Here is a 20995-nt window from a genome sequence, read left to right on the forward strand (position 1 = left end):
ATTCCACAATATTTCCTCCTGGAAATCTTTTTTTTTTTTTAAGATTTTATTTATTTATTTGACAGAGAGAGAGACAGCCAGCGAGAGAGGGAACACAGCAGGGGGAGTGGGAGAGGAAGAAGCAGGCTCCCAGCGGAGGAGCCTGATGTGGGGCTCGATCCCAGAACGTCAGGATCACGCCCTGAGCCGAAAGGCAGATGCTTAATGACTGAGCCACCCAGGCGCCCCTCCTCCTGGAAATCTAAATTAAGAAAAGGAAAAATCCTCTCACCACTCCCGCTCCATCAGACTCCACAGACAGAGATTCCAGGAAGCCGACATGGTAGGAAGACTTACCTTCTACTGGCTGTACGTCAGATGTTCCAGGATCTCCGCTGTAGCATACAGGTGAAATGTGTCCAGCAGTTGACGTGTCCTGCCCACTACACCAACTGCCACGGAGGAAGTATTTTCTCTGTCATCAAAGATCCTTCTAGCTGGACCAAGAATCAAAATGACATGGGACAGATTAACAGAAAAAAAATCAAATTTAATTTCATAATGATGGGGAATACACACAGACACAAACTTCCCAAAGATAGTCGGGCAACGTGAGGCTTATCTGGCAACCTGAGCTAAGGAGGGCAGGGGTCAGGGTATACAAAGGAGAGGAGGACCCTCAGCAGGAAGGTGAAAGGAGATGTTTAGAAAACAAAGGTTGCCCTGTTATGCAGATAGGTTTCTTAGGTAAAGAGGTAGCTTTATTAATAGCCTGTTCCTGAGACAGGTGTGCAGTTGTTGAGGGTGAGGGGTGGTAAAGAGCTTTTCCTGGATTGATTGAGTTGTGATTGCTTTTCTTTTTTTTTTTTAAGATTTTATTTATTTATTTATTTATTTATTTATTTATTTATTTATTTATATTTATTTATTTATTTGTCAGAGAGAGAGAGAGAGCCCAAGCAGGGGGAGCTGCAGCAGAAGCAGAGGGAGAAGCAGACTCCCCGCTGAGCAGGGAGCCCCATGCAGGGCTCAGTCCCAGGACCCTGGGATCATGACCTGAGCCGAAGGCAGATGCATAACCAACTGAGCCACCCAGACGCCCCTAGGAAGATCATTTAGATGTGTATACACTGGCAATAAACATGTGAAAACTAAAATGAATTATACCATTAAAACCACTCAACAATGCAATCTTTAGGTGCATATTTAATAAAACATGTAGAGCCATGGATGCTGAAATGCTGGTACATATAATCGAAGTGGATTTTAAAAATAGAGAGACGGGTTCTGTTCATGGATGAGAAGACTCAATAGTAAAGACATCAACTCTTCCCAGATTGTATAAAGTCTAATTCAACCCCTATTACAACAAGATAGAGTGGTATGGATGGAGGGTAGACACACTGGTCAATGGAACAAAACAGAAAACCCAGAAATGGACCCAAGAAAGTATGGACAAGTACTTTTGACAAAGTTGCAAAAGTCTTTCAGAGGAGGGAGGATTGCCTCCTGGAGAAATGGCCATAGAACTACTGGCTATCCATAGGGGGAAACGAATCTCTCACCTAAAATTCTCACTTTATGAAAAAATTTACTAAACAGTCATTGACATAACCGTAGAATATAAAGCTATATATATATATATATATATAGAAGAAAACAGGAGAGAATCTTCGGATCTAGAGTTTGTATAAACATGTTTAGACAAGACACCAACTGCACGATCTATAAAATAAAAAATGATATTTTACTTGATCAATTCATTCTTTTTCCTTTACTTTGTAAATTAGTAAGAGGATGAAATTAGGTGAAAAGTAGATAATTAAAATAAAACTCAATTTATAAGAGAGTTGGAATCCCTTGCTTTAGTGCACAGGAGTTTTTTGGGGTTTGTGGGGTTTTTTTATGTTCAGTTAGCCACTGGATCATTAGTTTTTGATGTAGTGTTCAATGATTCATTAGTGCACAGGTGTATTACAAGGCTGAAAACATACATATTTTAAATCCCAGACCAATGGAGAAAGATGATGGGAGCAGTGATCTTCTCTGGGTTGCCAGAAACTGAAGTTTTAATTTAGGTAAATGTTTGCATCTCCCATAACCCAGGACTCCTCCCAAGAGTGCAACATGCAACAGTATTCATGGGCAGCACTATGGGACACACTTTGTATGAATCAGACCACTGATGTGAATATCGATCCAGACCTGGTGAGCTGCAGAAACCAGCTGGGCTCTCAGGCCTTAGGGCCTCCGTGAGTGTGTACTGTGACCAGCAGGGGATGCTGTGGGACTGCCCTGTGGTCCTTACACAGCTGTGTAGTGAGGACCATTCAAGCAAAGGAGCCTGGGCTTGGAGGCCACATCCTGTGCTCCCTGATGTGGATGCAGCAGCTGTGTCCTCTCAGCCCTGGCAGAGTCCCCTGAGCAGGGACCTGTGTGTGGTCTCAGCAGGTGCTTCCTCCCAGGGCTCTCCCCAGGGCTGAAGCCACCTCCATCCTCCCCAGTGTGTGGTGTGAGCTGAGCTCCAGCACCAGGGATCAGGGAGAGGCTGGGAAGTCACTGGATGGAGCCCATTTGCAGGGACAGCCCCTCCTGTGGAAGAGGGTGGAGGAGAAAAGGAGGTCTGGGTCAGCCCAGCCAACTGTGGGGACCAGGGTGTGTGTCACTGTGGCCTGGACTCCTGTCCTCCTTGTTCTCTCACTGCACAGATTGGGACAGACCTCAGGGACACAGGGAAGCCCTCCAGTTGGTATCTGGCCCTGTGGCTTAGATCCTGAGAAGCTTTGCCCTGGCCTCTGCCCCATTATCCATAGTGTCTGTGTTTGCAGGTTCCCTGTCCCAGCCTGTGCTGACCCAGCCGTCCTCCCTCTCTGTATCTCTGGGATCATCCGTCAGACTCACCTGCACCCTGAGCAGTGGCTTCAGTGTATACTGGTTCCGGCAGCAGCCAGGGAGCCCTCCCCAGTATCTGCTGAGGTTCTACTCAGACTCAGATAAATACCAGGGTTCCGGGTTCCCAGCTGCTTCTCTGGGTCCAAAGATGTGTCGGCCAATGCAGGGGTCCTGCTCATCTTTGGGCTGCAGCTTGAGAAGGAGACCGATTATTACTGTGCATTCTGGCACAGTGGTGCTGGTCACAGTGACACCCACAGATGCGGAACTGGGACAAACACCGGAGCCTGCTCGGGACCATGGATGCTGACTCTCTTACAATTTAAAATACCCTGAATTCATACTGACTGTACTTGGAAGTAGCTTCTGCATCACAATGTCCTTCCTCCCAGTTTCCTATACAACTTTTGTGAACTCTGGAGAAAGAAAAACAAAAGACAACACAAACCCCATGATGATACAAAAATTTTGCCTGGTGGTCCATGTTGTAATAATCAGAGCCTGTTGAGCTGGTGTTTTTGTTTTGTTTTGTTTTTTCCTCTTTAAACAGCAACCCAACTTTTTTAGGTCTCTTGGTCAGAGTCTGAGGACCATCCCAGCAGGGGGAGAGTCCTCCACAGCATGGCCTCTTCCATTTCAGGGGTCAGAGCAGAGACCCTCTCTTCCCTCCCAGGCTCCTGTCCTCAGGGCTGGCAGAGGCTCACTGAGTCCAGGGACAAAGCACTAGAATGTGAGATGCTGTGTGAGGATCCAAGTCAAAGAAGAAATTCAGGCACAGAGCCGGCCTGGAAGCCTTGCTGGGTACCTGAGCCTTCAGTTGTGATGTTGGGGATGGGCGGTTAGGCAAAACTCCCCAAGTCAAGAAAAACAAAGAAAGATTGAAAACCTTACACATTGGAGGATTTCAGTATGTCATGAAGAATAAATGCAGTGTGGTTACTTGGACTGGATCCCGGAACAAAGAATGACAGTAGTGGCAAAAACTTGTGAAATCTGGATAAAGTCTGCAATTTCCTTAATATCATTGGACCACTGTTCAGTTCTTGTTTTCATAAATATGCCATGGTCATGCACGATGTTATCGTTAGAATAATCAGGGTAGGGGCGCCTGGGTGGCGCAGTCGTTAAGCGTCTGCCTTCAGCTCAGGACGTGATCCCAGCGTTCTGGGATCAAGCCCCACATCAGGCTGTTCTGCTGGGAGCCTGCTTCTTCCTCTCCCACTCCCACTGCTTGTGTTCCCTCTCTTGCTGGCTGTCTCTATGTCAAATAAATAAATAAATCTTTTTAAAAAAAAGAATAATCAGAATATAAGAGATCTTTGTACTATCTTTGCATTTTTTCTGTCAATGTAAAATTATTACAGAATAAAAAGTTCAACACACAAACACGTGGGGAAAAAAAGAATAAAAATATATCCTGTTTTCTCTTCCATGTTTAGGAGATCAAAGCCCAACATTTATGCTGTACTGGGTCCCAGCACTGCCTGTAAAACTTTTCACACCCAACGCTTGCTCATGTAATGCATTTTGTTTTTATTATTCTGTGAAGAATAATGTAAAAATAATGTTCAAATTACCTATCTGTTATTTCTATAGCTTGGGGACCAGGATAAATCACTTCCACAGCAGCAGCTAAGCTGGATCTCCACCTTCCTCGCACTGGAGGAAACCATTCAGAGCAGACACCACAAGGATCCCCAGTTCCGAACAAGAGGAATGCTCCCAATCAACCAGGTCCTCTCATTTCCAACTAAACATTTCCGGACGAAATACAAACAAATATGGGAAGACTCCAGAAGGTGGAGGGAAGACATTCTACAAACCTCAACTGTTGAGGAAAACACAGCAGTGAGTTCCCTGGGTTTCTTTTCTTCTATTACCTCCCCCACATGTAAGACAAGACGCGGCAGGAGTCTCCAACCAAGAATCACCCAGAGGGCCAGAATGGGGGGAAAAATAATAAAATCCACCAAAACTCTAAAAAGGCCAACCCCCATGGTCAGGGGATCTGGATATAAGTTGGCCTGAGCAGACAAAATATTTTTGACAAACCTGCCCATCACCTGCCTGCACACACTAATGAAGCCCCAAACTGCGCCCTCATGCAGGGCTCTCAGCAGTGCTGAGCAGACACCTCGTGTCCCTCCCCTCCTGGCAGAAAAGGGCAGTGTCCCATTGCCCACCTTGTGTAGTGGCAGTGATCTCAGTGGAGAGCTGAGCCTCCGTCCCACAGGAGCATCACCAAGCCTGGGCAAGGCGGGGCCAGTGGGCTACTTAGCATTCTGGCAAGTCCTGGGAAGCTCAGCTGAAGCCCCTCCCTCAGCAGGGATACTGAACGGGGTGCTATATGGCAGAGCTGGTCTGCACTCCTGTACCCCTGGTGGTGACTATGGGGCCAGTGAAAAGTGGACCCTGGACCCCCACCTGGCATTAACACACTGAATAAGGGGCTGGGAGGCAGGGGAGCTGGCCTGCAGTTGAGCCCTCCCCTCCCTGGTGTCAGGGAGGGCACAGAGCCCTGGACTTGCTGAGCATCCATCCTCTGCACCTCCATTCAGGCCTGGGCATCCCTCCCAGGGTCAGCAGAGCCCAGCTCAGAGCTTGTCCCACGACACCCCCACCCCCTCGTCGGGCACAGGAGGTGACACTCTTACAGCAGAGCTCTGGGAGTGAGTGGTCCACTCCCCTGGGAAACTGACATACAACCCCTGACCTCCCGCTGCTCCTTAAGGGGAGGATCACCTGACGGTTGAAGGAAGGTAATTGGGTACCAGCATTACATGGTACAATATCCAAAAATATCCAGGATCCAGTAAAAATGATCACTTGTCTGGTCAGGAACCAGGAAAATCAAACCTTGAACGAGAAAGGAGAATCGACTGCCACCAACACTGACATCACTCACATGCTGAAATTATGGGAGAGAGATTTTCAGGCGACAGTCAGAAAATCCATCTGATAAGCAGCTACAAACACTCCTGGAGCACATGGAAAGACAGAGATATGCAATTGAAATAGAAGTCATCCAAACACACCAAGTGGAAATTATAGACCTTAAAAATACAACAGATAAAATTGAAAAAGAAAACTCTCTGGAGAGACTCAGGAGTAGGTAACACCTGTTTATTGTGTGTTTCTTGAAAGCACAAATGGGCTGCATGCCTGCGTCATTCCCACGAACCGTGACTACTCTCCTGAGGACGTCACTAGGGGGCGCTGTGCACCTGCTCAGAGCTGGCGAGCCCTGAAACCAACTGAAATGGTTCCACCCGACTGGGCCCTGCACATGTGCTCACGGCCTGAGTGAGAGTTACCAGCAGCTGCTTCCTCCCAGGGGACACACTCAGAGTTCTTAACTGCCCCAGCCCTCCTCTTCGGATTTTAGCTACAAGCTGGGCCTAGGACCCAGAATCAAATGGCCTTGTGGGCTCCTATTTGCATAATGTACCATGAAACACACCCTTTATCCTGGAGCTCAGGAGGACATAAAAGACACATCCCAGAGACCAGCACCAGCTGTAAGGCCAGGGGACCTTTGGGAAGTCCACACCATGAGCTGGACTCTTCTCCTCCTCCTCCCCCTCCTCACCCAGTGCCCAGGTTCAAGGAGATTTCAGAGGCCAAACTTTGGAAGGGTCCCTCTGCCTTTATTCTACATTCTTAACATGCATCTATTTTCATTTCAGGGACCAGTTCTGAGGCTGTGGTGACTCAGGAGCCCTCACTGACCGTGTCCCCAGGAGGGACAGTCAGTCTCACCTGTGCCTCCAGCTATGGAGCGGTCAGCAATGCTCACTATCCATGTTGGTTCCAGCAGAAGCCTGGCCAATCCCCCAAGACATTGATTTTCAACACAAACAGCAAACCCTCCTGGACCCCTGCCCGATTCTCAGGCTCCCTCCTTGGGGGCAAAGCTGTCCTGACCCTCACAGGGGCCCAGCCTGAGGACGAGGCCGAGTACCACTGCTTCCTACAATACGGCGATGGGAGGCACAGTGAGAGACCCAGATGAGGAAGGAAGACATAAACTTTTGCTTCACAGTGTGTGGGTACAAATAAGATCACGTGAGGTTGGCATGCATGGCCAGACACCTGAGCTCTCACGGGCAGAGCAGCCTAAATGTTGACCATCCTTAGAGAGACAGAGATACAAAGTGTCTGAATTGCTTCCCATCCCTGTTTGAGTCCTAAAGTGGAGTAAATATACGAAAGTCTTGGGAGGAAGTGGTCCACAAAAAGCAGATTTCAGTTACTTTGTATTAGACAAGGATCCACATGTCCCTGGATCAGAACTAAAATTTGAGGTAAAACACATTTCCTCCAGAAAAAAGGAACATCTTCAATATTCCTTGTCAGGTAAGAACAGAGGAAACCCTCATTTAGTGTATTTCTAAAGTTTCACGGTGCGCTTGGCTGGCTCAGTCAGAAGAGGGTGGGACCCTTGATTTTATGGTCTGAGTTTAAGCCCCACAGAGATTACTTAAATAAATAAATACCCCCCCAATAGTTTTAAAAAATAACAAAGTTTATTTTATTAGGTTGCATTTTAATGCAATGTAAGTATATTCTATACTTCTTTTAAATATTAAAAATTATACACATTTTTGGAAGGATTCCTCTTCCTTAATACTCTGGGATAAATTGCATCTTCCCAAAGAACATATGTTGAAGTTGTAGCCCTCAGGGCCTAACAATGTGTCCTGATCGGAAAATAGGGTTGTCAGAGATGTAATGCGTTAAGATGAGGCGATACTGGAGGAAGGTGGCCTCCTAGTCCAGTATGAGTGTTGTGCTTATAACAGGACAGCCACATGGAGACAAGGAGGGCCCGGTGGGAAGCTGGAGGCAGAGTGTGCAGTTTGCAGCTGCACCCAGGGAATGCCAAAAATTGCACTCCAACCACTAGTAGTCAGGGGGAGGCAGGGCAAGATTCCCCTACAGGTTTCAGAGGGAACATGGCCCCACCCCATGGATCTGGGGCTTTTAGCCTCCAGACCTGTGAGACTGTAACTTTTCACTTAAGCCACTCAGTTTGTATACTTTGTTAATGGCAGCCCTAGTGACGAGTTCGTAGAATATACGTGAGGTTCAGTGGGGTCGAGTCCGGAGACGACGACCAAGAAAGAATTCTTGAGGCGTCTTTGGTGCAAAATCGTTTATTAAGGCACGGGGACAGGACCCGTGGGCAGAAAGAGCTGCTGCCCCGGGTTGTGAGAGGTGGTTGTTATATACCATGGGGTTGGGGGAGGTGAGGAAAAAAAGGGAGGTTGAGAAAATACTTTCATGTTAAAGACTCACAGGATACCAGAGGCCTTGCTATTGTCAAGTTAAGGTTGTTGACCCCTCTAGCAAGTGTTAATAGTAAGACAGTTGGGAGCTTCCCTGGAGAATGTTACTTTCCTCCTATCACGTGCCCTTATTAATGGACTGCAGGTCCAGAAAGAAATTCCGTTTTATTTACATTTCTTTCTGCCTCAGCTTCCCTCAATTTTATGGAAGGGAAGGTAATGTTAGGGCTTCAGGAAACTGAATTACGGGTCTCTGGAAGTTAGTCTATTGATAAGAAAGCTTCTTCCTTGTAAATCACTAGGACACGTGTAAACTGAGGGAGACCCAGGCCTCCCAGGATTGTGATCTCTGTCAGTTAATCATTTGTTTTTTTTTTCCTTTCCTTCGTTTTAGGGCAGCCAGGAGTGCCGAGGAATGTTGCATACATGGGGGGGGGGGGGGGGTTGCGGGGTGTCAGCTTCTGCTTTGTCCTCAGCTTGCCTTCTGTTCCCTCATCACTAGGAACCTAAACATCAAATGGTTAATATATTTCTGAATTTGAACACTTTCTTCCCAACGGGTTTTTAATTGTTACACAATTGTGATCATAGTTTTTATGACATTTCATAATTTTGCTCATGTTTTGAGCACGGCTAGTGTCATGGAAGGTTACTACAAGTAATTTATCCTGAGTTTAAAAGTCTATAAATATACAATTCCTGCTTAATAGTACTTTAAAAACTTCATTAAAAATATAAACAGCCATGAGGTGGTTCCAATTGATTACCAGTGCTAAGGACTCTGACGTTTTAAAGTTGTGAAGATTATCTTCTTGTATTAGAATGCATCTAGATAGAGAGAAAAGGGAGATGCCTACTATCTTCAGTGGGAAACCCTGTGTACATTACTCTGGACATGAAATGCACAAAATGGTAAAACAGAGAGTTCATGTCCTGGAGAGGCTTATTAGAAAACTGAACAGACTGAAACGTGAAAAGCCGTCAGTCACCAAAAACAAAGTGTGGCCTTTCTACATGTGTTAAATCAGTCAGTCTCAAACTTTAACATGCATATTGACAAGGGAACAGAAGGCAAGCTGAGGACGAAGCAGAAACTGACACCCCACAACACCCCCCAACCATGGGATGTAGGTGACATTCCTCAGGCACTCCTGGCTGCCCTAAAGGAAAAAGAAATAGTTAACCTATAGACACCACAATCCTGCAAGACTTGAGTCTCCCTCAGTTTACCAATGTCTTAGCAGTTTACAAGAACAAAGCATTTCTATCAATAACCGAGCTTCCAGAAGGGAATGTAAATACAATTAAATGTCTTTATAACCTGCAGGCCATAGACAGACACTTCCAGGAATTCAGGAAGTTCCCAACTATCTTCATGTTAACGCCTTACTAGAGGGGTAAACAACTTTAACTTGACAAGAGCAAGGCCTCCGGTATCCTGTGAGTCGTCTTTAACATATGAAAGTATTTTCTTGAAACCTCCCTTTTTCCTTACCTCCTTACCAACCCCATAGTAGATAATCAGCCACCCCTCACAACCCGTGGCAGCAGCTCTTTCTGCCCCCGGGTCCTGTCCCTGTGCTTTAATAAACCATCATTTTGCACCAAAAGAATCTCAAGAATTCTTTCTTGGTTGTGGGCCCTGGACTCCACCCCGCTGAACCTCACGAATATCCCACAACCTCATCAATATGAACCATCTGGAATCTTATAAAATTTGGGTTTGGATTCCTTGGAGTCTGGAGAAAGGCCTGAGATTCTGCATTTCTAATTCATGGAGAATGGCCTAAGAGGGAAGAGCTGAAGAAAAAACTGACAGAAAGAACTGAAGTCTGTGGATTACAGAACAACCCCAGTCCATGTATCCCAGGGACAGATGCCTCCTGTCCAGACAGAAGCCCCCCTGCCCTTCCCTCCTCTCTCTCCTCCACTATGTCATTTCTAGGACTTTCCCTCCATAATCCATGCTTCTCAGGTCCAGCTCTGACCTAGTCTGATACCTGAACATCCAGAATATCCAGGAAGAAGATGATAAGGACTCCAAATGTTCAACACACCATGGCAGTGGGAGCAGTTTCACCTACCCACAGTGTGACCGCAGGGGTAGTGAGACAAACCCTCATGGCTCATCTCCCCTGGACCCATGTGCCTCCCGTTGGCTGACTCACTGTTCCCCTCCTCATCCTGCTTTGAGAGTTTTCACCTTCTGAGATATTTTGGTAATCGGTACCTGTCTGTGACAACCCTGTCTCTGCATGCCCTACCTGGTCTTGGTCCACAGCACATGTTGCGTGCATTGCAAAATATTTTCTCAGGCACTTCTGGAATCATGAGAGTGAATACATGGACAGGTTTGCTAGTTGCGACTCACCTGCTCCCTGACGGGTTTTTAGTTTTGAGGATGTTGAGCCTTTCACAGACGTGCTCATAGTATAAACAGCATCCTTGGTTCCTCTGTTCCCATTGACCTCGTTGCTCACTCATGTAGTCCTTGCTTGACCAGGGCTCATAGTAGGAATCCATTACTGAGTTGTTCCCTCTGATAGCAACAGGAATCTTATGTTTGCTAAAAATTAGAGGGCAGAAAAATGTTCTAATTAGAAGAGGGTGGATAAAATTATGGCAAAGAGCAGCAGTCAGAGAGGACTAACACAGAGAATGCAGCGTTCCAGGTTACAGGGCAGATAGTAGCCACTGAGGATGCTGTCAGTCTATGCAACTGAAAGATAAAGAATGGATGTACAAGGGACAAGGTGTAGCCACCCCAATAAAATAATATGTTTTATTGCCCAGATTATTGATTCAAGCCATTTTCCATGACTTGAAGATTTTTTAAATTTTTCATTTATTTTATTTTATTTTACTTTTAGATTTATTTATTAATTTATTTGAGAGAGAGAGAAAGAGTATGAGAGGTGAGATGAAGATGCAGAGTCCCCGCTGAGCAAGGAGCCCTACTCGGGACTTGATCCAAGGACTCCAGGATCATGACCTGAGCCGAAGGCAGATGCTTAATGAATTGAGCCATCCAGGTGCCCCTAAGCTTTTTTTTTTAAAGATCTTATTTATTTATTTATTTATTTATTTATTTATTTATTTATTTATTTATTTTTATGAGAGAGAGAGAGCACACATGCAGGGGGAGTGGCAGGCAGAGGGAGAGGGAGAAGCAGACTCCCTGCTGAGCTGTGAGCCCAATGCTGGGATCCATCCCAGGACCCTGGGATCATGACCTGAGCCAAAGGCAGCCACTTAACCAACTGAGTCATCCAGGTGCCCACCTTGAAGCTTTTAACTGAAATTTAGGCCTTAAACTCTGTGAGGAAGTCACCACTTGGTCAACAGACTTGCTAATGATTCCCCCACTGCTGCTCCAAAGTGACCTCTGGGTCATTTAATGGACCATACCTCGGAGAAGAGGAACTATCCAGATATTTTGAGTATTATTGAATACATGGTTCAAGTGACATTCCTACTCATGAACCAAGAGCATCACCACGCACTCCATTACAGTGGGGATAACTGGATATCCCATCTGCTAGAGGTTCAGCTTACAGCAGATCTATTGGGTCCATAGAATCACCCAGGGGACATACTCCCTTAACTGCCAGGAGAATCTCCATACTTACTTATTGGCCTGGTGAAGTAGGCCAAGAAGTAAGACTATGGGTACCTGAGAAGGCAACAGAAAGCCTCTGGAACCATGTCTTGTTCCATATTCTTCAAGATAGAAATTTACAAAATATTATTATTGTGGGAAAATAGCAGAGATTAGGGTTACCCTTAATGATGCATTGGTATCAGTCCCCAACAGGCCGGCAATCCATTCATCAATCTGGCTTCTAAACAAAAACTGCCAACAACAACCACCAAAGCACATGGATCCTGCCAGATGAAGGTGGACAATTATAACCTCAGACGAGCAGTATCCCAATCGAAGCTGTTCTGCCTGATGTGGTATAGTTTCTAGAGCACATTAATTAACACTATTTCAGTTAAATAGTAGAGAGTCATAGATCTGGTGAATGCACACTTTTCCATAACTATCAGTTGGCATACAGAGTATCAGATGCTGTTCACACTCACATAGAGTGGACAATAGTACATTTAAATTGTTCCCCCAAAGCTCTTTTTACTCTTCTTCATAGAAGAAACTGGACCATTCACATGTTGTACAGATCCTCACAATGATGCATTAGATTGCTGACATTGATTTATTTGAACAAGACGAGAAAGAGGTGGAAGTACATCAAAGTCTTTGGTAAGACCTCAAAGTTCCTGAGGATGGGGGACCCATCCTATAAAGAATCAGGGGCCCATCACACCAGTGAGTCCACCAGTCTCCTAGGGATTCCCTAGTCTAGAACATTGCTGGATACTTCTAAAATATAAAATAAAGTATTACATCTCACAATTTTCATCCTCAAAAAGGAATCACAACACTTCACTAGGCTTATTCTGGTTCTGGAAGCACATATTCCACAATTGGAGAAATTGCTGTGACCTATTTTCAGGTGACCAAGAAAGAGACTAGGTTTAAAAAATCAGAGACAAATGAGTGTTCTCCACACTCTGTATGAGGCAAACACTTCAGCCATTGGAGCCATATGACTCTGGGTTAGTAGAGCTATCTGTCATGAGAAAAAGAGAATAATAAAAACATCAGGTGGAATACTTGACAAGCACTAATAAGATCATTACCATGTCATCTATTACAGACCTGGAGCAATAGGAAACTATAAAATATTCAAACGTAATTTCTGGAATGTTCCTGAGCTCTGGAAGAGACTTCTATGGGACAGTTGACACATTATGTGTCTAGATATACACAAGAGTAGCTAGGTTTAAGGGGGACCTAAGCTGAGACACCGGCAGCACCCAAAATCCTGGCTCTCCCACTCATCAGGCATGGCTGCTGTGTGAAGTGGACTGAAGAAGAAAGAAAGGCAGTGGTACATTTAAGCCACCACATCCCCAGATTTTTTCACCGGGTTCCTATATGGAGACCCCAGGCACTGAAAGTCACCTTCTCAGAGAACTACAAAGGGTAGACCTGAGAATTTAGAGGGGGAGAAAAAGGGAACACCTGTAGGAGTGCATCTTTCCAACAACAAAGGACACGAATTGGGGGTTGGGAGGCAGATGTGGGAGAGGAGGGCTGGTCATGGGTCTTCCAGGCCAACAGTCTCACTGACATGCAACAGCTCAGTAGCTGTGACCTGGCCATGTTGTTGCTGAGGACTCCTGGGAGGGAAGCACGTCTGCATGAGAGCCCCACCCCCGCAGGTGGTAGCAGTTATCATGGGAGCTTTGCAGGCTGACTCAGCTGAGGGGTGTTGAGAAACTCAGCACTGGAGCATCTCCACCATGGTCTGGCTTCTTCTCCTGCTCACACTTCTAACTCACTGCATAGGTTAGGGGGATTTGGGGAATTGGGGGTGGGAAAGGCCGCACTGCAACTTCATGCCCTAGTCCTTCCTCCAGACCTTTGGTCTCTCCCCTGTTTTCAGGAGCCACTTCCCAGGTTGTGGTGACTCAGGAAACTTCACTGTCCACAATTCCTGAGGAACAGTCACAATCACCTGTGGTTCCAGTACTGGGGCCGTCACCACCAGTAACTATGTCAGCTGGGTCCAACAGAAGCCCTACCAGGTACCCCAGGGTCTGATAAGTAGCACCAGCAACCTAAACCCAAGGTTACCTGCCCAATTCTCTGGCTCCCTGTGGGACAGAAGGCTGCCCTCACCATCACTGGGGCCCAGACAAAGGATGAGGCCCAGTATTACTGTGCTCTGTGGTACAGCAACTATTACCACAGTGACAGAGGCAGGTGGGAAAGTGAGACACAAACCACCAGACTCCATCTCACCCTCTGCTCCCAATATCACCCATCTTCTGTTGACAGGGGCTGCATCTAGCTACTGTGGGTCCAGGGAGCTTGATCTCCATGGTCACAGAGGAAGCAGTCAAATCCATTGCTGTAGGTTTCAAAATGTCTTGTTTTTAATCCACTATTTTTTTTATAACAATCCATGCATAAAACCCAACACAAAGATATATATCATCAGTTGGCAGGTTATTGACTGAAGTGGCAAAATAAATACACACACACACACACACACACACACACACACACATACACCATACCCAACTGATTTGGGTCAGCCAGCATTTATTTACCAAGAGAAAAGTTTCATATTATGCAGCTATGATTCTATGTGTAATGATAAACTTACCAGCAGAATATATAAGGTGACACTTCAGTGGAACCAGGGAAATAATCATATTTTCTTCTCAGTGACTTGTAGGAAAGTCTAAAATAGAATAGAATGAAAACAATACAAAAAGAATAGGGTTAATTCCAAAATATGGTAATAAATGCAAAATATTAATGTAAGTATAAGATGATTTATACTCTAGGGAATGCAGTTTCTTTCTCTGCATTTTAATCCAATTTACAAAACTGATCTTCCCTGTGTCTTGAAGGCAGAAAAGAACTTTAGAAAAGAAAAGAAAAGAAGACTAGCACTTGCCTCTCTGCCCTCTGTGTGTGTTCCCTACAGAGACTGAAGGATTCTCAGTGTTTCCTGAAAGGTGTGATGGTTAGGCAAGATGATGGGGAGGTTGGGGATTGGACCAACACAGGGCAAGGGTCTGCAGGGAACATACATTAGAGAGGCAAGTGTCATTTCTCTCTAAGTCAAGTTTCCTTCCCCTATGGTTGATCTTTATTCCTTTCCCTAAAAACATCTTGTAAAAGACTTGCAAAGTAATGTTTAAAATTATAAAAGAATGTGCTATCAAGGAATTTTGCACAGGAGAATAATATGGAGTGGAGATATCAAATCATTTTACACAATGGACGCATATAAGGAGGCCCTCTCTGCAAATTGATCTGACAGAAGGGAAATTCTGACATCTGGTAGCCTGTCAAGGAGAAATCTCATGAGTTATGAGCCAGTTTTTACTAATGCATCCCAAAAGAACACAGGGTTAGGTTCTCAGGGGCTGTGTAGAAATCATGAAATAAACAGGCCCTTTGGTCAAGAGTTTTAGTAAGGATCAGTTGAACCTTTAGTTTCTTGCCTCAATTAATGTATTACAGTGATTGTGTCTCACCCACCCCAGTTGGTACCTATGTCAGCATAGGTATGTCAGCATAGGTAACTCAGATCCCCCTTCAAAGAAATGCTTTTTGCCCCTGCTATTGTGAGGGCTCAATGGTCAACTTCAAGCTGTCAGCAATTTAAGGGTTAACCTCATCTGCAGAGAGTGACATGCTGATCCCAAGCAATCCCACATTCAATGACAGACTTGAAGATATAAATACCAAGTCAGTTGAAATTGCAGCAGAGATACCAACCCAAGACACACCTTCTGCTTGGGGAGCCATATTTGAGAATGCATATTCACCCTAAGGCATAATTAATTAATGGTGATATGCCCTGCACTGAAAAAATTATATGGCTCCTGGTACCACAGGGCACATGTAGAAGAAGTCCCTCTACTCATCACAACTGGTGATCCATTTGGGGAATATGTGTGCTCATTCCCTACAACTCTGAGGGTATGGGTTGGAGGTGAAGATTCCTGTACATGAGTGCATACATGAGAAGACACAGCAAGAGTTCCAATAAACTTTAGTTTCAGCTCCACTGAATCACTTGACACCCTTTATGACAACAGAACAACAGACCAAGAGAGAAACCACCAAATTGGCAGGAACGGTTGAGCCTGATCATCAGGATAGAGTAGAGGGTGCCTGGGTGGCTCAGTCGTTAAACATCTACCTTCAGCAGGGTCCTGGGATCGAGACCCGCACTGGGCTCCCCGCTCTGCTCGGAGCCTGCTTCTTCCCCTCCCACTCCCCCTGCTTGTGTTCCCATTCTCCCTGGCTGTCTCTCTCTGTGTCAAATAAATAAAATCTAAAAAAAAAAAAAAAGGATAGAGCAGAGAAATTTTTTTGGCTGACATGAATGGTATCCATTGATATGCCTTCTTTGTCTAATTTGGGTGGTAAGTGGATAGATCTAACAATATAGTTCCGAGAAAGACACGGTGACTGGGTTCACACTCAAGTATGAGAATCTGGGTAAGCCCACCTGGGAAGGCACCTCAACTTGCCCAGGTGCTCATCACAGTTGAGGCAAATCTAAAATGGGTGGTGGAGACAGAGAACAATTACCATTGGTTACCTTCTTGAGCCGAACTTCAGCAGCAGGATCTGCATTTCATCCCAATAAATGACCTCTTTCAAGTTTCCATCTGGAAAAGAAGCTAAAACACAGCCAGGAGGAATTGCTCCCAAGACTCATTGTATGAAGCTTGGGGATCTGAGGTTGGGCACAAGGTGGACTGTAATGGATGTAGTGGTGCCCTGCCATAATGCCCCACTCTAGGACTGAACCATGCCTTCTCCAGCAGCTGAGTTTAACCAGCCAACAGGTCTCCCCTGAATCATGCTATGAGACTAACCCTTGTTATGGGTTATGATATGGGTTCATCCAAGCCCACTAATTCTTCCAGGTGCAACTTGCATTCAAAGACTGAATGATGCGTAGTTACCAGGTTCTACGCCTCTCATCCCACTTCAGGACCCTGAGAGGACTTGTCAATTCTAGAGTCCATCAAGGGAGTGTCTACTTTGTTGCAACTACATCACAATCATGCCTCCTTCACTTCTCCATATCTGGTTGCCCTGGGAGAGTTCCCCATAATCCTTGTGGACAAACTTGCCATCTCAAAGTCAGGAAATTACTGTGACAGAGTCTGATAGCTCAGAAAATTCAGGCCAGAGAATGGCACCTCCATCTACTCTCCAGCTGAGGGGAGGTGGAGTGGAGAGCCCTAATGGACAGGGAGAATGTCATGTGCCATCCATGCCCTTGTGGGTAGTAAACATGCAGCTTATTTATGGGAGGGTCAGGAACGCCTATGAAACGTATCTGCAGCTAATCAAGGGTAGTGGTACAGGCATATCTTATTTTACTGCACCTTGCTTTATTGTACTTCACAAATATTACATTTTTACAAACTGAAGTTTTGTGGCAACCCAGCATTCTGCAAGTGTCTCAACACCATTTTTTCCAATATGTGCTCACTTCATGTCTCTGTGTCACATTGTGTTAATTCTCAGAATATGTCAAACTTGTTCATTGCTCTTAATTCGTTCTGGTGATGTGTGATCAGTGATGCCTCATACTGCTGTTGTAACTGTCCTGGTGCACCACAAACCCTGCCCATGCAAGATGGCAAACTTAATTAAAAAATGCATTTTGATTGCTCCACCAACCAGCCATTCCTCCATCTCTCTCCCTCCCATCGGGCCTCCCCATTTCCTGATTCAGAACCATATTAAAATTAGGTTACTTAATAAACCTACGACGGCCTCATGATGCTCAAGTGAAATTAAGAATTGCACATTTCTCACTTTAAATAAAACACTAGAAGTGATTAAACTTCATGAGGAAGACATGTCAAAAGCCAAGAGAGGCTGAAAACTCAGTCTCTTGTGCCAAACAGTTAGCAAAGTTAGGGGGGCGGGGAGCCTTGAAGAAAATTAAAAGTGCTATTCCAGTGATACACAAATGATAAGAAAGCAATACAGCCTTATCACTGATCTGGTGAAACTGAGAGTGGTCTGGACAGAAGATTGAACCAGCCACAACATTCCCTTAAGCTAAAGCCTAACCCGGAGCAAGGCCCCAACTCTCTTCAATTCTGTGAAGGCTGAGAGACATAAGGGAGCTACAGAATAAAAGTTTGAAGCCAGCAGAGGTTGGTTCATCAGCTATAAGGAAAGAAGCCATCTCTATAATATAAAAATGCAAGGTGAAGCTTGTTGAGATGACAACAGAGGATGGAGAATATCACACAAACTTACTTCTAAAGCAGCAGCAGGCTTTGAGAGGACTGACTCCAACTATGAAAGAAGTTCCACTGAGGGTAAAATGATGATAAATAGCATTGTGTGCTACAGAGAAATCATTCATGGAAAAAAAGTCAATCGACATGGCAAATTTCATTATTGTCTTATTTTAAGAAATTGCCACACTCCAACCCTTAGCACCCACCACCCTTATCGGTCACCAGCCATCAACACTGAGGCAAGACCCTCACCAGCAAAAAGATGACGACTCATTGAAAGCTCACATGATGGTTAACACTTCTTAGCAACAAAGTGTTTTTTAATTAAGGTAATTAAGAGATTTGGATTTGCCTTATGGCAGGTGACTCAGAATGATGTCACTGATGTCACAAAACAAACTGCTGTGAGCCTAGACCCTGAAAAATCCAAGGGTGTCCCAAAACACCCTTGATTCCGACACCAATTGCAAGCTCCACAGTTCCTGAGACCACCTCAGTTTTGGTAATTCCCTAGATGGACCCAGATAACTCACTGAAACCTGTTGCATCCATAGATATGGCTTATTATAACAAAAAGATGCAGATTAAAATCAGCCGAAGGGGAGGCACATGGGCTGGGGCCAGGAGGATTCAGCAAAAGCTTCCAGTTGTCTTCTGTCAGTGGAGTCATATAGGCAATGTTAACTTCTCCTGGCACCAGTGCATGATACTATGCATGGAGCACTGCCAACCAAGAAAATTCACCCAACGTGGGTACCCACAGTGGGGAGGGCGGGGTAGTGTGCTTAGTCTTACAGACTTGCTTGACCATTCATTCAGCTGACTTTAGTCTCGTCCAAATTCACGGTAAAAGCTTTAACCCTCAATCTTTGGTGGTTTTCTTTCTTAAAGTTCTCTAAAGTAAATTATCAAAATTTGACTTAAACCAGCTGTTTATTCAATATAAGGTTCAAATTCATGACCTCAGTAGAGTCATCTGGTCATGAAACAATTCCTTTAATCACTCAAAAGACTCAGATAAGAAATTAAGACTAGGTAACACTACAATTGACACTGGGATGGCATCTCAACAACTGGAGAAGGAATGAGCCAAGAAAAGACAAGCAATGAATGTAGAATGGCTTGGCAAATACAGTTGCAATGTCAAAAAGGTAAATCAATAGTTATTTGTTAAATAATGAGACCACACAGCCTCAGCACAAGGACGCCAGCAGGGGACACTGTGGATCTTCTCAGAGGACTGGCAGGAACTCAAGTGGTTCCAATTTAATGGACCCTGAACAGTTGTTCACTGGCCTGTGTAAAACCTCAGAGCAGCTGCTACCTCCCAAGGAGTAAATCCAGGGCACACAGCCACCCCTGGCCTGCCCCCTGCCCCCTCCACCCCACCCCCCCCCGTCACTGTAGCTACTGTCAGGGTTGAGGACCTATGCAGTGGACAGGGTGGTAGAGGGCTCAGATTTGCATAACGCAGCATTCAAACACACCCCCTGCCCACAGAAGCTCAGTAGGAGATAAAGAGCCATCAGAGAGTCTAGCCTCAGCTCTGGGGCAAGGGGTCCTTCCAAAGTCTAAATCATGGCCTGGACTCCTCTCCTCCTCCTCCCCCTCCTCACCCACTGCCCAGGTTCGTGGAGATTTCAGAGGCCAGCCTTTGGAGGGATTCCTCTGCCTTAATTCTTCATTCCTAACATGGGTCTCTTTTCATTTCAGGAACCAGTTCTGAGGCTGTGGTGACTCAGGAGCCCTCCCTGACTGTGTCCCCAGGAGGGACAGTCACTCTCACCTGTGCCTCCAGCACTGGAACAGTCACCAATGCTCACTATCCATACTGGTTCCAGCAGAAGCCTGGCCAATCCCCCAGGACATTGATTTTCAACACAAACAGCAAACTCTCCTGGACCCCTGCCCGATTCTCAGGCTCCCTCCTTGGGGGCAAAGCTGCCCTGACACTCACAGGGGCCCAGCCTGAGGACGAGGCCGAGTACCACTGCTGGCTGGTACATGATGGTGTTAGGCACAGTGGTAGGTTCAGACGAGAAACCAGGACAAAAATATGCCCCAGCCCTTGTGATAAAGAGATCACATGATCAGACGCACCAACCCTCAAGCAGCCTAAATGTGGACCATGTATTGAAGGTGAAGGGAAGGGTCTGGATTGACTCTTCTAACTACCTTAGCCCTAAAGCAGAAGAAATACATGAATGATTTGGAAGGAACTGATTCAGGAAAAGCAAAACCCAATTATTTCATAACCCAAAAGGAATAGTAACAGCTGGGTCAGATCTAAGGGCTGAGATCAAACACATTTCTTCCTAAAAGGAGCATCCTGCATGATGTACTTTCCTGGCTAGGTGCAAAGAGAAGAAACACTCTGTATATACTAGCATTTATGTAATTGGGTTACATTTAATGCAGCATTCATGTATAAAATCAAAAATATTAAAAATTACCAAGTTTTCCAAAAAGGTCCTTTATGCCACAACTTTACTAATACCAATATAACTACAATCAATGTAAACTACACTTCTGAATTTGAATGTATTCTTTAATTTTTGTTCTCAATGTTTCCACAATTGTTATCAAAACTTGCACTCATATTTCTGCATTTTATATACAGCTCCTGCCATATAAGATTAATGTAGTAACTTCCCATTTATTAAAAAGTATACAGGGGCACCTGGGTGGCTCAGTCAGTAGATTGAGCATCTGACTCTTGATTTCAGCTCAGGTCATGAGCTCAGGGTCCTGGGATGGAGTCCCATGTTAGGCTCCTCGCTCAGCAGGAAGTCTGCTAGAGATTCTCTCCTTCCATCTCCCCTTACCCCTCCCCCCTCTAAAATAAATAAATAAATCTTTAAAACATACATATAAAGATTTGAAAGACTGCTTATTATTATTTTGATTTGAGTGTTGATGCAATATTATAGGATTTAGGTAATTCCAAATCTTTACTAGCCAAATAAAGG

General features: G+C 45.1%; 1 long non-coding RNA gene across 1 annotated transcript; it reads right to left on the bottom strand.

Moving 5' to 3' along the window:
* Positions 1 to 342: 342 nt before the first annotated feature.
* On the bottom strand, positions 343 to 16301 carry LOC123000527 (uncharacterized). Its single transcript, XR_007191117.2, has 6 exons — positions 16262 to 16301; positions 14396 to 14473; positions 10531 to 10725; positions 5777 to 5849; positions 2881 to 3063; positions 343 to 476 (listed from the first exon to the last, which is right to left on the bottom strand). It is a non-coding gene; the product is annotated as an uncharacterized LOC123000527 (long non-coding RNA).
* Between the last annotated feature and the right edge of the window lie 4694 nt (positions 16302 to 20995).

Source organism: Ursus arctos, unplaced genomic scaffold, assembly GCF_023065955.2.
Source record: "Ursus arctos isolate Adak ecotype North America unplaced genomic scaffold, UrsArc2.0 scaffold_39, whole genome shotgun sequence".
Taxonomy (NCBI): Eukaryota; Metazoa; Chordata; class Mammalia; order Carnivora; family Ursidae; genus Ursus; species Ursus arctos.